General features: G+C 41.9%; 1 pseudogene; it reads left to right on the forward strand.

Moving 5' to 3' along the window:
* Window positions 1-1,127: 1,127 nt before the first annotated feature.
* LOC147019724 (uncharacterized) overlaps window positions 1,128-13,092 on the forward strand; it is a 12,694-nt pseudogene continuing 729 nt past the window's right edge.

The raw sequence follows: 13,092 nt of genomic DNA on the forward strand, positions 1-13,092 counted from the left end.
ACAGTGGCCAGTCATCAGGAAAGTTTAAAAATGAAGTTTCAACACCTGCCAGCTACAACTTCAGCTTGCCGTGTCATCCCACACACACACCACCTTTACGACGAGTGCATCACCAATGCAAAGTGAATTTGGACTTTTTCGCAAATTTGTTTTTGGAATACAAAGTCGAGGCTCATCGAGAAGCTATAACAGAATGGAGCAGGACCAACAGAACAAAATTAACAGAAGATGGAGGAGGTTGAGGACTGGGGGAGAACACAGAGGGTTAGACAATATTATGAGAACCATCAGAGGAAGGATATTGGAATCCTCCATAGAATGAGGTCACTATTCGGCCATACATACAGTATGTATGTCTGTCTGTGTATGTGTGTATATGTGTCTGTATGTGTCTATCTGTCTGTCTGTATATGTCTATGTATGTCTGCATGTAAGTATGTCTGTCTGTCTGTGTCTATGTCTGTATGTATGTATGTCTGTATGTCTGTCTGTGTGTGTCTGTCTGTCTGTGTGTGTCTGTATGTATGTATGTATGTGTCTGTCTATGTCTATGTATGTATGTCTGTATGTCTGTATATCTGTATGTATGGATGTATGTATGGATGTATGTATGTCTGTCTCTGTCTGAATGTATGTATATGTCTGTCTGGATATATGTATATGTCTGTATATCTATCTGTATGACTGTATGTATGTCTGTGTCTGTATATGTCTGTAAACGTCTGTAAATGTCCACATGTCTGTCTGTATGTCTGTATATGTCTATGTCTGTATGTATATGTCTATGTCTATGTCTGTATGTCTATGTCGATCTATGTCTATGTATGTCTATGTCTATGTTTATGTCTGTCTGTATGTCTATGTCTGTCCATGTTTATGTCTGTCTGTATGTCTATGTCTGTCCATGTCTATGTCTATGTCTGTCTGTATGTCAATGGCTATGTTTATGTCTGTATGTCTATGTCTGTCTGTGTCTGTCTATGCCTATGTCTGTCTGTATGTCTCTGTCTATGCCTATCTATGTCTGTGTCTGTATGTCTGTGTCTGCATGTCTCTGTCTGTATGTCTATGTCTGTATGTCTGTGTCTGTCTGTATATCTATGTCTATGTTTATGTCTGAATGACTATGTCTATGTCTGTCCACGACTGTGTCTGTCTATGTCTGTCTGTCTATGTCTGTCTGTATGTCTATGTCCATGTCCATGTCTATGTTTATGTCTGTATGTCTATGTCTATGTCTATGGCTGTCTATGTCTGTCTGTCTATGCCTGTATGTGTACGTCTGTCTGTATGTCTATGTCTATGTCTATGTCTCTGTGTCTATGTCTTTGTCTGTATGTCTGTGTCTATGTCTGTGTCTATGTATGTCTGTGTCTCTGTCTATATCTGTCTGTATGTATCTGTCTATGTCTATGTCTGTATGTCAATGTCTGAATGTCTATGTATATGTCTATGTCTGTCTGTATCTCTGTCTATGTGTGTCTATGTCTATGTCTGTCTGTGTGTCTGTATGTCTATGTCTGTCTCCATGTCTATGTCTGCCTGTATGTCTGTCTATGTCTGCATATGTCTGTGTCTATGTCTGTCTATGTCTATGTCTGCCTGTCTCTGTCTGTCTGTGACGATGTCTGTGTCTGTATGTCTGTGTCTATGTCTGTCTGTTTTCTGTGTATGTCTATCTGTGTGTCTCTGTCTATGTATGTCTGTCTATGTCTGTATGTCTGTATGTCTATGCCTGTATATCTATCTGTCTGTATGTCTATGTCCATGGCTATGTTTATGTCTGAATGTCTATGTCTGTGTCTGTCGATATGTCTGTCCATATGTCTATGTCTGTATGTGTCTATGGCTATGTTTGTCTGTATGTATATGTCTGTCTGTCTGTCTATGTCTATGTATGTCTATGTCCATGTCTGCCTGTCTATCTATGTCTATGTGTCTGTCTGTCTATGTCTGTCTGTCCATGTCTGCCTGTATGTCTATGTCTATGTTTATGTCTGTATGTCTATGTCTGTCTGTATATGTTTGTGTCTATGTCTATGTCCATGTTTATGTCTGTATGTCTATGTCTGTCTGTATATGTTTGTGTCTATGTCTTTGTCTATGTCTGTATGTCTATGACTATCTGTGTCTATGTCTGTCTGTATGTCTATGTCGATCTGTATGTCTATGTTTGTCTATCTCTCTGTCTGTCTGTATGTCTATGGTGATGTTTATGTCTATGTCTATATATGTCTATGTCTGCCTGTATGTCTCTGTCTATGTCTCTCTATGTCTGTCTCTGTCTGTCTATGTCTATGTCCATATGTCTATCTGTATGTCTCTGTCTATGTCTGTGTATGTCTGTCTATGTCTCTGTCTATGCCTGTCTATGTCTGTGTCTGTCCATGTCTGCCTGTATGTCTATGTCTGTATGCATGTCTATGTCTCTGTCTATGTATGTCTGTGTCTATGTGTGTCTATGTCTGTCTGTTTGTCTATGTCTGTCTGTGTCTGTATGTCTATGTCTGCCTGTATGTCCATGTCTATGGCTATCTGTATGTCTCTGTCTATGTATGTCTATGTCTGTCTGTCTATCTGTCTATGCCTGTCTATGTCTGTGTCTGTCCATGTCTGCCTGTATGTCTATGTCTGTATGCATGTCTATGTCTCTGTCTATGTATGTCTGTGTCTGTCTGTCTGTATATTTATATGTCTGTCCATGTTTATGTCTGTATATGTCTATGTCTGTATGTGTCTATGTCTGTATGTGTCTATGCCTATCTATGTCTGTCTATGGCTATCTGTCTGTATGTCTGTCTGGCTATGTCTGTCTATGTCTGTCTCTATGTCTATCTGTCTATGTCTATCTGGCTATGTCTGTCCATGTCTGGATGTCTGTCTATGCATCTGTCTGTCTCTGTGTATGTCTGTGTCTATGGCTGTGTCTATGTCTGTGTCTATGTCTGTATGTCTCTGTCTATGTATTTCTATGTCGATCTGTATGTCTATGTTTGTATGTAGGTCTGTATGTCTATGTTTGTCTGCCTGTCTGTGTCTATGTCTATGCTTGTGTCTGCCAGTATGTCTATGTCTATGTCAATCTGTATGTCTATGTATGTCGATGTCTCTGTCTATCTCTGTCTGTCTGTATGTCTATCTGCATGTCTATGTCTGCATGTCTATATGTCTGTGTCTATGTCTGCATGTCTGTATGTCTATCTGTCTATGTCTGAATGTCTGTATGTCTATGTCTGTATGTCTATCTGTATGTCTGTCTCTATGTGTATGGCTATGTCTGTCTATGTCTATGTCTGTGTGTCTCTATGTCTATGTTTATGTCTATGTCTGTCTGTATGTCAATGACTGAATGTTTATGTCTATGTCTATGTATGTCAAAGTCTGTCTCTATGTCTATGTCTGTATGTCTATCTGTATGTCTATCTGTATGTCTGTCTCTGTCTGTCTATCTGTCTATGCCTGTCTATATGTCTGTCCATGTCTGCCTGTATGTCTGTCTGTGTCTCTGTCTGTGTGTCCATGTCTATGTCCATGTCTATGTCTGTCCATGTTTATGTCTATGTCTATGTCTGTCCATGTCTATGTCTGTATGTGTCTATGCCTATCTATGTCTGTCTATGGTTGTCTCTGTCTGTCTGTATGTCTATGTCTATATGTCTGTATGTCTCTGTCTATCTGTCTGTCTATCTGTCTCTATGTCAGTATGTCTATGTCTGTCTGCCTATGTCTGTGTCTATGTCTATCTGTGTGTCTCTGTCTATGTCTGTCTCTGTATGCCTATGTCTGCCTGTCTGTCTCTGTCTGTCTATGTCTGTCTGTCTATGGCTATGTTTATGTCTGCATATCTATGGCTATGTTTATGTCAATGTCTGTATGTATGTCTGTCTGTCTATGTCTGTCCATGTCTATGCTTGTGTCTATATCTTTGTCTATGTCTGTGTCTGTCTGTATAGGTCTATGTCTGTCTGTCTGTATGTCTATGGCTGTCTATGTCTATGTTTGTCTATGTCTGTCTATGTCGATCTGTATGTCTATGTTTATGTCTATGTCTGTCTGCCTGTCTGTGTCTGTCTATGTATGTGTCTGTCCATGTCTGCCTGTATGTCTATGTCCGTATGGCTATGTTTGTCTATGTCTATGTGTCTATGTCAATCTGTATGTCTATCTCTATGTCTATCTTTGTGTCTCTGTCTATGTATGTCTATGTCTGCCTGTCTACGTCCATGACGATGTCTGTGTCTATGTCCGTGTCTATGTGTATGTCTGTCTGTCTGCGTCTATGTCTGTGTCTCTGTCTGTATGAATGTCTATCTGTATGTCTCTGTCTATGTCTGCCTGCATATGTCTCTGTCTGTGACTGTCTATGTCTATCTGTACGTCTGTCTATGTCTATGTCTGTATGTCTACGTCTGTATGTCGATATCTATGTCTGTCAATGTCAATCTGTATGTCTGTCTATGTCCATGTCTGTCTGCCTATGTCTGTGGCTATGTTTGTGTCTGTCCATGTCTGCCTGTATGTCTATGTCCATGTCTGTATGTCTATGTCTATCTCTATGTCTATCTTTGTGTCTCTTCTATGTCTGTCTATGCATGTCTGTATGTCTCTGTCTGTTTGTCTGTATGTCTCTGTCTGCCTATGTCTGTGTCTATCTGTCTGTCTATGTCTCTGTCTCTGTATGTCTGCCTGTCTATGTCTGTGACTATGTCTGTGTCTATGTCTGTCTGTATGTCTCTCTCTATGTATGTCTATGTCTATGTCTGTATGCCTGTGTCTGTCTATATCTGTCCATGTCTATGTCTGTCTGTATGTCTATCTCTATGTCTGTCTATGTCTGCCTGTCTATGTCTGTGTCTGTCTGTCTCTGTCTGCCTCTATGTATGTCTGTGTTTATGTCTCTGTCTATGTATGTCTCTGTCTATGCCTATGTCTGTATGTCTATGCCTATGTCTGTCTATGTCTGTGTCTATGTGTATGTCTGTCTGTGTCTGTCTATCTGCATGTCTATGTCTGTCTATGTCTGTCTGTTTCTATGTCTGCATGTCTGTATGTCTATATCTCTATGTCTGTCTGTGTCTGTATGTCTGTCTGTGTCTGTCTCTGTCTATGGTGATGTTTATGTCTATGTCTATGTCTATATATGTCTATGTCTGACTATGTCCATGTCCATGTCTGTCTATGTCTGAATGTCTAGCTGTATGTCTATGTCTATGTCTGCCTGTATGTCTATGTCCATGTTTATGTCTGTATGTCTATGTCTGTATGTCTATGTCTATTTGTATGGCTATGTCTGTCTGTCTGTGAGTGTCTGTATGTCTATGTGTATGTCTGTCTATGTCTATGTCTGTATGTCTACGTCTGTATGTCTGTGTCTATGCTTGTATGGCTATGTCTGTATGTCAATATGTATGTCTGTCTATGTCTATCTATGTCTTTCTGTATGGCTATGTCTGTGTCTGTCTATATGTCCATGTTTATGTCTGTGTCTATGTCTATCTGTATGGCTATGTCTGTCTATGTCTATCTGTCTATGTCAATCTGTCTATGTCAATCTGTATGTCTATCTTTGTGTCTCTTCTATGTCTCTGTCTATGTCTGTATGTCTATGTCTGTCTATGTCCATTTCTATGGCTAGGTTTATGTCTGTATGTCTATGTCTGTCTGTGTCTATGTCTGTATTCTATGTTTGTCTGTATGTCTATGTCTGTCTATGTCTATCTGTATGTCTATGACTATGTCTATCTCTGTGTCTATGTCTGTATGTCAGTGTGTCTATGTCTATGTTTATGTTTATGTCTGTCTGTATGTCAGTATGTCTATGTCTATGTCTGTCTGTCTATGTCTGTGTCTGTATGTTATGTCTATATCTATCTGTATGGCTATGTCTATCTGTGTGTCTTTGTCTATGTCTCAGTATGTCTGCCTGTCTGTCTATGTCTGTGACTATGTCTGTCTGTGACTGTCTGTACGTTTATGTCTTTATCTGTCTGTCTATGGCTATGTCTGTATGTCTATGTCTGTCTGTATGTCTATGTCTGTCTGTCTATGGCTATGTTTATGTCTGTATGTCTATGTCTATATGACTGTGTCTGTCTATGTCTGCCTGTCTATGTCTGTCTGTGAATCTGTATCTCTATGTCTGTATGTCTGTGTCTATGCCTGTCTGTATGTCTCTGTCTATGTCCATGTCTGCCTGTAGGTCTATGTCTGTATGTCTATGTCTATGTCCATGTCTGCCTGTCCATGTCTATGTCCATCTGTCTATGTCTTTCTGTATGTCTATCATTGTGTCTCTGTCTATCTATGTCTATGTATGTCTCTGTTTGTCTATGTCTATGTCTGTCCATGTCTGCCTGTGTCTATGTCTGTCTGTATGTCTATCTGTATGTCTATGTCTATGCATGTGTCTATGTCTGTCTGTGTGTCTATGGCTATGTCTGACTGTCTATATGTCTGTCTATGTCTGTATGTCTGTATGTCAGTATGTCTATGTCTATGTCTGTATGTCTATATGTCTGTATGTCTATGTCTGTCTGTATGTCTATATGTCTTCTTCTTCTGCCTCTTTCGGCTTGCTCCCGTTAGGGGTCGCAACAGCAGACCAACCGTCTCCATTTCGCTCTATCCTCCACATCTTCCATTGACACTCCAACCACCCGCATGTCCGCCCTCACCGCATCCATGAACCTCTTCTTTGGCCTTCCTCTTCTCCTGCCTGGCGGCTCCATCTTCAACATCCTTCTCCCGATATACTCCGTTTCCCTCCTGTGAACATGTCCAAACCATCTCAATCTCGCCTCTCTCACTTTGTCTCCAAACCGTCCTACCTGCGCTGTCCCTCTAATATACTTATTCCTTATCCTGTCCATCCTCGTCACTCCCAACGAGAATCGCAGCATCTTTAACTCTGCCACCTCCAGCTCCGCTTCCTGTCTTTTTGTTAGTGCCACCGCCTCCAAACCATACAACACTGCTGGTCTCACTACCGTCTTATATACTTTCCCCTTCACTCTTGCAGCTACCCTTCTGTCACAAATCACTCCTGCAACTCTTCTCCACCTACTCCATCCTGCCTGCACTCTCTTTTTCACTTCTCTCCCACACTCTCCGTTACTTTGGACAGTTGATCCCAAGTATTTAAACCAATCCACCTTCCCCACCTCAACTCCTTGCAACCGCACCATACCACCACCCTCCTTCTCATTTACGCACATGTACTCTGTCTTACTCCTCCTGACTAACATTCCCCTTCTCTCCAGTGCGTACCTCCACCTCTCAAGGCTCGATTCAGCCTGCTCCCTACTCTCCCTGCAGATCATGATGTCATCCGCGAACATCATAGTCCATGGAGACTCCAGTCTGATCTCGTCCGTCAACCTGTCCATCACCATTGCAAACAGGAAAGGGCTCAGAGTCGATCCTTGGTGCAATCCCACTTTAACCTTAAACCGGTCCGTCATTCCTACCGCACACCTCACCGCTGTCACACTGTCCTCATACATATCCTGCACGATCCTCACATACTTCTCCACCATTTCCGACTTCCTCATACAATGCCACAACTCCTCTCTTGGCACCCTATCATAAGCTTTCTCTAAATCCACAAACACACAATGTAACTCTTTCTGGCCTTCCCTATACTTCTCCATCAACATTCTCAACGCAAACATTGCATCAGTGGTGCTCTTTCCTGGCATAAACCCATATTGCTGCTCACAGATCGTCACCTCTCCTCTCAACTGAGCTTCCACTACTCTTTCCCACAACTTCATGGTGTGGCTTAACAACTTTATCCCTCTGTAATTTCCACAGCTCTGCACATCACCCTTATTCTTGAAAATCGGAACCAGTACACTTAATCTCCACTCCTCCGGCATCCTCTCACTTTCCAAGACTTTATTAAACAATCTGGTTAACAACCCCACTGCCATCTCTCCCAAGCACTTCCATGCCTCCACTGGTATACCATCTGGGCCAACCACCTTTCCACTTTTCATATTTTTCATAGCAGTCCTCACTTCATCCTTACTGATCCACCCCACTTCCAGATTCACTATCTCCACCTCTTCCAACCTTCTCTCCCTCTCATTTTCTTCATTCATCAGCTCCTCAAAGTACTCCACCCACCTTCTCAACACGCTCTCCTCGCTCGTCAGCACATTCCCATTTGCGTCCTTTATCACCCTAACCTGCAGCACATCCTTCCCAGCTCGGTCCCTCTGTCTTGCCAATCGGTATAAATCCTTTTCCCCTTCTTTTGTATCCAACTTCTCATACAGCTCGTCATATGCCTTTTCCTTGGCCTTTGCCACCTCTCTTTTTGCTTTTCGACGCCACTCCTTGTACTCCTGCCTACTTTCTTCATCTCTCTGACTATCCCACTTCTTTTTCGCCAACCCCTTCTTCCTTATACTTTCCTGTACTTCCTCATTCCACCACCAAGTCTGCTTATCTTCCTTCCTCTGTCCAGATGTCACACCAAGTACCTTCCTAGCTATATCCCTCACAACTTCTGCTGTCGTTGCCCAATCATCCCACCCATCTTTACCACCATCCAACGCCTGTCTCACCTCCTCCCGAAATTTCACGCAACAGTCTTCCTCCTTCAGCTTCCACCATCTGGTCCTTGGTTCAGCCCTCTCTTCCTCAACCTCACCTCTAAAGTCAGCCTACAGACCACCAATCGATGCTGTCGAGTTACACTCTCCCCTGCCACAACCTTACAGTCACTAATCTCTTTCAGGTTGCATCTCCGACTTAAGATGTAATCCACCTGTGTGCACTTTCCTCCACTCTTGTATGTCAACCTGTGTTCCTCCTTCTTCTTGAAATACGTATTTACCACTGCCATTTCCATTCTTTTTGCAAACTCTACCACCATTTGCCCTTCCACATTTCTCTTGTTGAGACCGTACCTACCCATCCCCTCCTCATCCTCTTTATTCCCTTCCCCAACATGTCCATTGAAATCTGCTCCAATCACCACTTTCATCCTTGGATACACTCTCCACCACTTCATCTAACTCACTCCAGAAATCTTCTTTATATTCCATCACACACCCCATATGTATGTAGGGCATATGCACTGATGACATTCATCATCACCCCTTCAATTTCCAACTTCATACTCATCACTCGGTCAGACACTCTCCTCACCTCCAATATCCTCTTGACATAATCTTCCTTCAGGATTACCCCGACACCATTTCTCCTCCCATCCACACCATGGTAGAACAGTTTGAAACCACCTCCAATGCTCCTCGCCTTACTCCCCATCCACTTTGTCTCTTGTACACACAGTATGTCCACCTTTCTTCTCTCAATCATATCAGCCAACTCTCGCCCTTTGCCGGTCATTGTCCCAACATTCAGAGTTCCAACTCTCACCTCCACACTTCTACCCTTCCCCCTCTCCCACTGCCTCCGGACTAGCCTTCCCCGTCTCCTTCTCCTCTTTCACCCAGCAGTAGCACAATTTCCACTGGTACCCTGCTGACCACCTGTACCGGTGGCGGTCGTTGGTAACCCGGGCCTCGACCGATCCGGTATGGAAATTCGTTTTGTTGTCCGCATAATGGTTTGGCATCTGTATGTCTATATGTCTGTGTATGTCTCTGTCTGTCTGCCTATGTCTGTCTATGTCTGTATCTGTATGGCTCTGTCTATCTGTGTGTCTCTGTCTCTCTGCCTATGTCTGTGTCTATGTCTGTCTGTATGTCTGTATGTCTATGTCTGTCTATGTCTGTCTGTCCATGTCTATGTCTATCTGTATGTCTGTCTGCCTGTTTATGTCTGTGACTATGTCTGTGTTTATGTGTATGTGTCTTTTATAGAGGATGAATATATGCCTCAATAAAGAGGATGAGGAGGGGATGGGTAGGTACGGTCTCAACAAGAGAAATGTGGAAGGGCAAGAGAAATGTCATGTCTGCATTTATATGATATGTCTATCCATATGTCTGCCTGTCTATGTGTATGTCCGTCTGTCTATGTCTCTGTCTATGTATGTCTGTGTCTATGTGTATGTCTGTCTGTCTTTGTCTGTCTATATGTCTATGTCTGTCTGTGTCTATGGCTGCATGTCTATATCTCTGTCTATGTATGTCTGTGTCTATGTTTGAATGTCGAGCTGTATTTCTATGTCTATCTGTATGTCTCTGTCTATGTCTGTCTGCATATGTCCATGTTTATGTCTGTATGTCTATGTCTATCTGTATGGCTATGTCTGTCTCTGTCTGTGACTGTCTGTATGTCTGTGTCTATGCCTGTATGTCTATGTCTATGTGTATGGCTATGTCTATGTCTGTCTGTCGATATGTATGTCTCTGTCTGTATGTCTATGTCTGTGTCTATTTCTATCTGTATGGATATGTCTGTCTATGTCTATGTCAATCTGTATGTCTATCTATGTCGATCTTTATATATGTCTGTCTATGTCTATGTCAATCTGTATGTCTATCTATGTTGATCTTTATATATGTCTGTCTATGTCTGTGTACCTCTGTCTGTGTCTGTATTCTATGTTTGTCTGTATGTCTATGTCTGTCCATGTCTGCCTGTGTCTATGTCCATGTTTATGTCTGTATGTCTATGTCTGTCTACGTCTATCTGTATGTCTACGACTATGTCTGTCGATGTCTGTCTATGTCTACATGTCTGTGTGTCTATGTCTATGTCTGTCTGTATGTCAGTATGTCTATGTCTATATGTCTATGTCTATGTCTGTATGTCTATACGTCTATACGTCTATATGTCTATATGTCCGTCTATGTCCATATGTCTGTCTATGTTTATGTCTGTCTGTCTATGTCAGTATGTCTATGTCTGTTTGCCTATGGCTGTGTCTATATGTCTATCTGTCTATATCTATCTGTATGGCTATGTCTATCTGTGTGTCTTTGTCTATGTCTCTGTGACTATGTCTGTGTTTGTATGTATGTCTCTGTCTATGGCTATGTCTGTATGTCTACATCTCTGTCTGTATGTCTGTCTGTCCATGTCTGCCTGTATGTCTATGTCCATGTTTATGTCTGTATGTCTATGTCTGTATGTCTATGTATATCTGTCTGTGACTGTCTGTGTGTTGATATGTATGTCTGTCTATGTCAATCTGTATGTCTGTGTATGTATATGTCTATGTCTGTCTGTAGGTCCATGTCTGTATATGTCTATGTCTGCAGATGTCTGTGTCTATGTTTGTGTCTGTCTGTATGGCTATGTCTGTCTTTGTGTCTCTTCTATGTCTCTGTCTATGTATGTCTATGTCTGTCTGTCTGTCCATATGTCTATCTATGTCTGTCTGTATGTCGATGTCTGTCTGTGTCTATATCTGACTGTGTCTATGCCTGTCTATCTATGTGTATGGCTATGTCTGTATGTCTGTCTGTGTCTATGTCTGTATACGTCTATGTCTATCTGTATGTCTCTGTCGATGTTTAGGTCTATGTCTGTGTCTATGTCTGCATGTCTGTGTCTGTCCATGTCTGCCTGTATGTCTATGTCCATGTTTATGTCTGTATGTCTATGTCTATCTATGTCTGTCTCTGTCTGTCTATCTGTCCATGTTTATGTCTATCTCTGTCTATGTCTGTATGTCTATCTGTATGTCTATGTCTATGTCTGTCTGTGACTATGTCTGTGTCTGTCTGTCTGCCTATGTCAATGTCTGTATCTGTATGTTTATGTCTATGTCTGTCTGTCAATCTGTGTGTCTCTGTCTATGTCTGCCTGTCTGCCTGTGTCTGTATGTCTATGTGTATGACTACGTCTGTCTATGTCTACATCTGTCTATGTCTGTCTGTCTCTGTCAGTATGTCTATATCTGTCTGCCTATGTCCATGTTTATGTCTGTCCATGTCTGCCTGTATGTCTATGTCCATGTTTATGTCTGTATGTCCATGTCTGTATGTCCATATCTATGTCTGTGTCTGTCTATGTCTGTATACGTCTGTCTGTCTATGTATGTCTGTCTGTCTGTCTGTAGGTGTGTATCTCTATGTCCATGTTTATGTCTGTATGTCTATCTGTCTGTATGTCTATGCCTGTCTGTATGGCTATGTGTGTCTATGTCCATGTGTCTATGTCTATCTTTGTGTCTCTTCTATGTCTGTCTATGTATGTCTGTCTATGTCTGCATGTCTATGTCTGCATGTCTATGTCTGCATGTCTATGTCTGCATGTCTATGTCTGCATGTCTATGTCTGTCTGTTTATGTCTATGTCTATCTGTGTCTGTCTGTATGTCTATGTCCATCTATGTCTGAATGTCTATGTCTATGTCCATCTATGTCTGAATGTCTGTATGTCTATGTCCATCTATGTCTGAATGTCTGTATGTCTGAATGTCTATCTGTATGTCTGTCTATGTCTGTATGTCTATGTCTGTCTGCATGTCTATGGCCATGTCTATGTCTGTATGTCTATGTCTATCTGTATGGCTAAGTCCGTCTATGTCTGCCTGTCTATGTCTCCGTCTGTGAGTCTATCTGTATGTCTGTCTATGTCTGTATGTCTACGTCTGTATGTCTGTGTCTATGCCTGTATGTCTATGTCTGTCTTTATGTCGATATGTATATCTGTCTAAGTCTATCTGTATGTCTATCTCTATGTGTCTCTTCTATGTCTCTGTCTATGTAGGTCTGTATGTCTATGTCTGTCTGCATGTCTATATGTCTGTCTGTCTGTCTGCCTGTCTGTGTCAATGTCTGTATCTGTATGGCTATGTCTATCTGTGTGTCTCTGTCTGTCTCTGTATGTCTGCCTGTCTATGTCTGCGACTATGTCTGTGTCTATGTCTGTCTGTATGTCTCTGTCTATGTCTGTCTGTGTCTATGTTTATGTCTGTATGACTGTCTGTCTATATCTGTCCATGTCTGTCTGTCTGTCCATGTCTGTATGTCTATCTGTATGTCTGTCTATGTCTGTCTGCATGTCTATCCATATGTGTATGTCTGTGTCTGTCTATCTGCATGTCTGTCTGTATGTCTATGTCTGTCTGTGTCTGTCTGTATATCTATGTCTATCTGTCTGTCTCCCTATCTATGTGTGTCTGTGTCTGTATGTCCGTCTGTGTCTGTATGTCCGTCTATGTCTG

This window comes from Eptatretus burgeri, chromosome 9, assembly GCF_056783735.1.
Source record: "Eptatretus burgeri isolate ZD-2024b chromosome 9, Ebu_testis_v1, whole genome shotgun sequence".
Taxonomy (NCBI): Eukaryota; Metazoa; Chordata; class Myxini; order Myxiniformes; family Myxinidae; genus Eptatretus; species Eptatretus burgeri.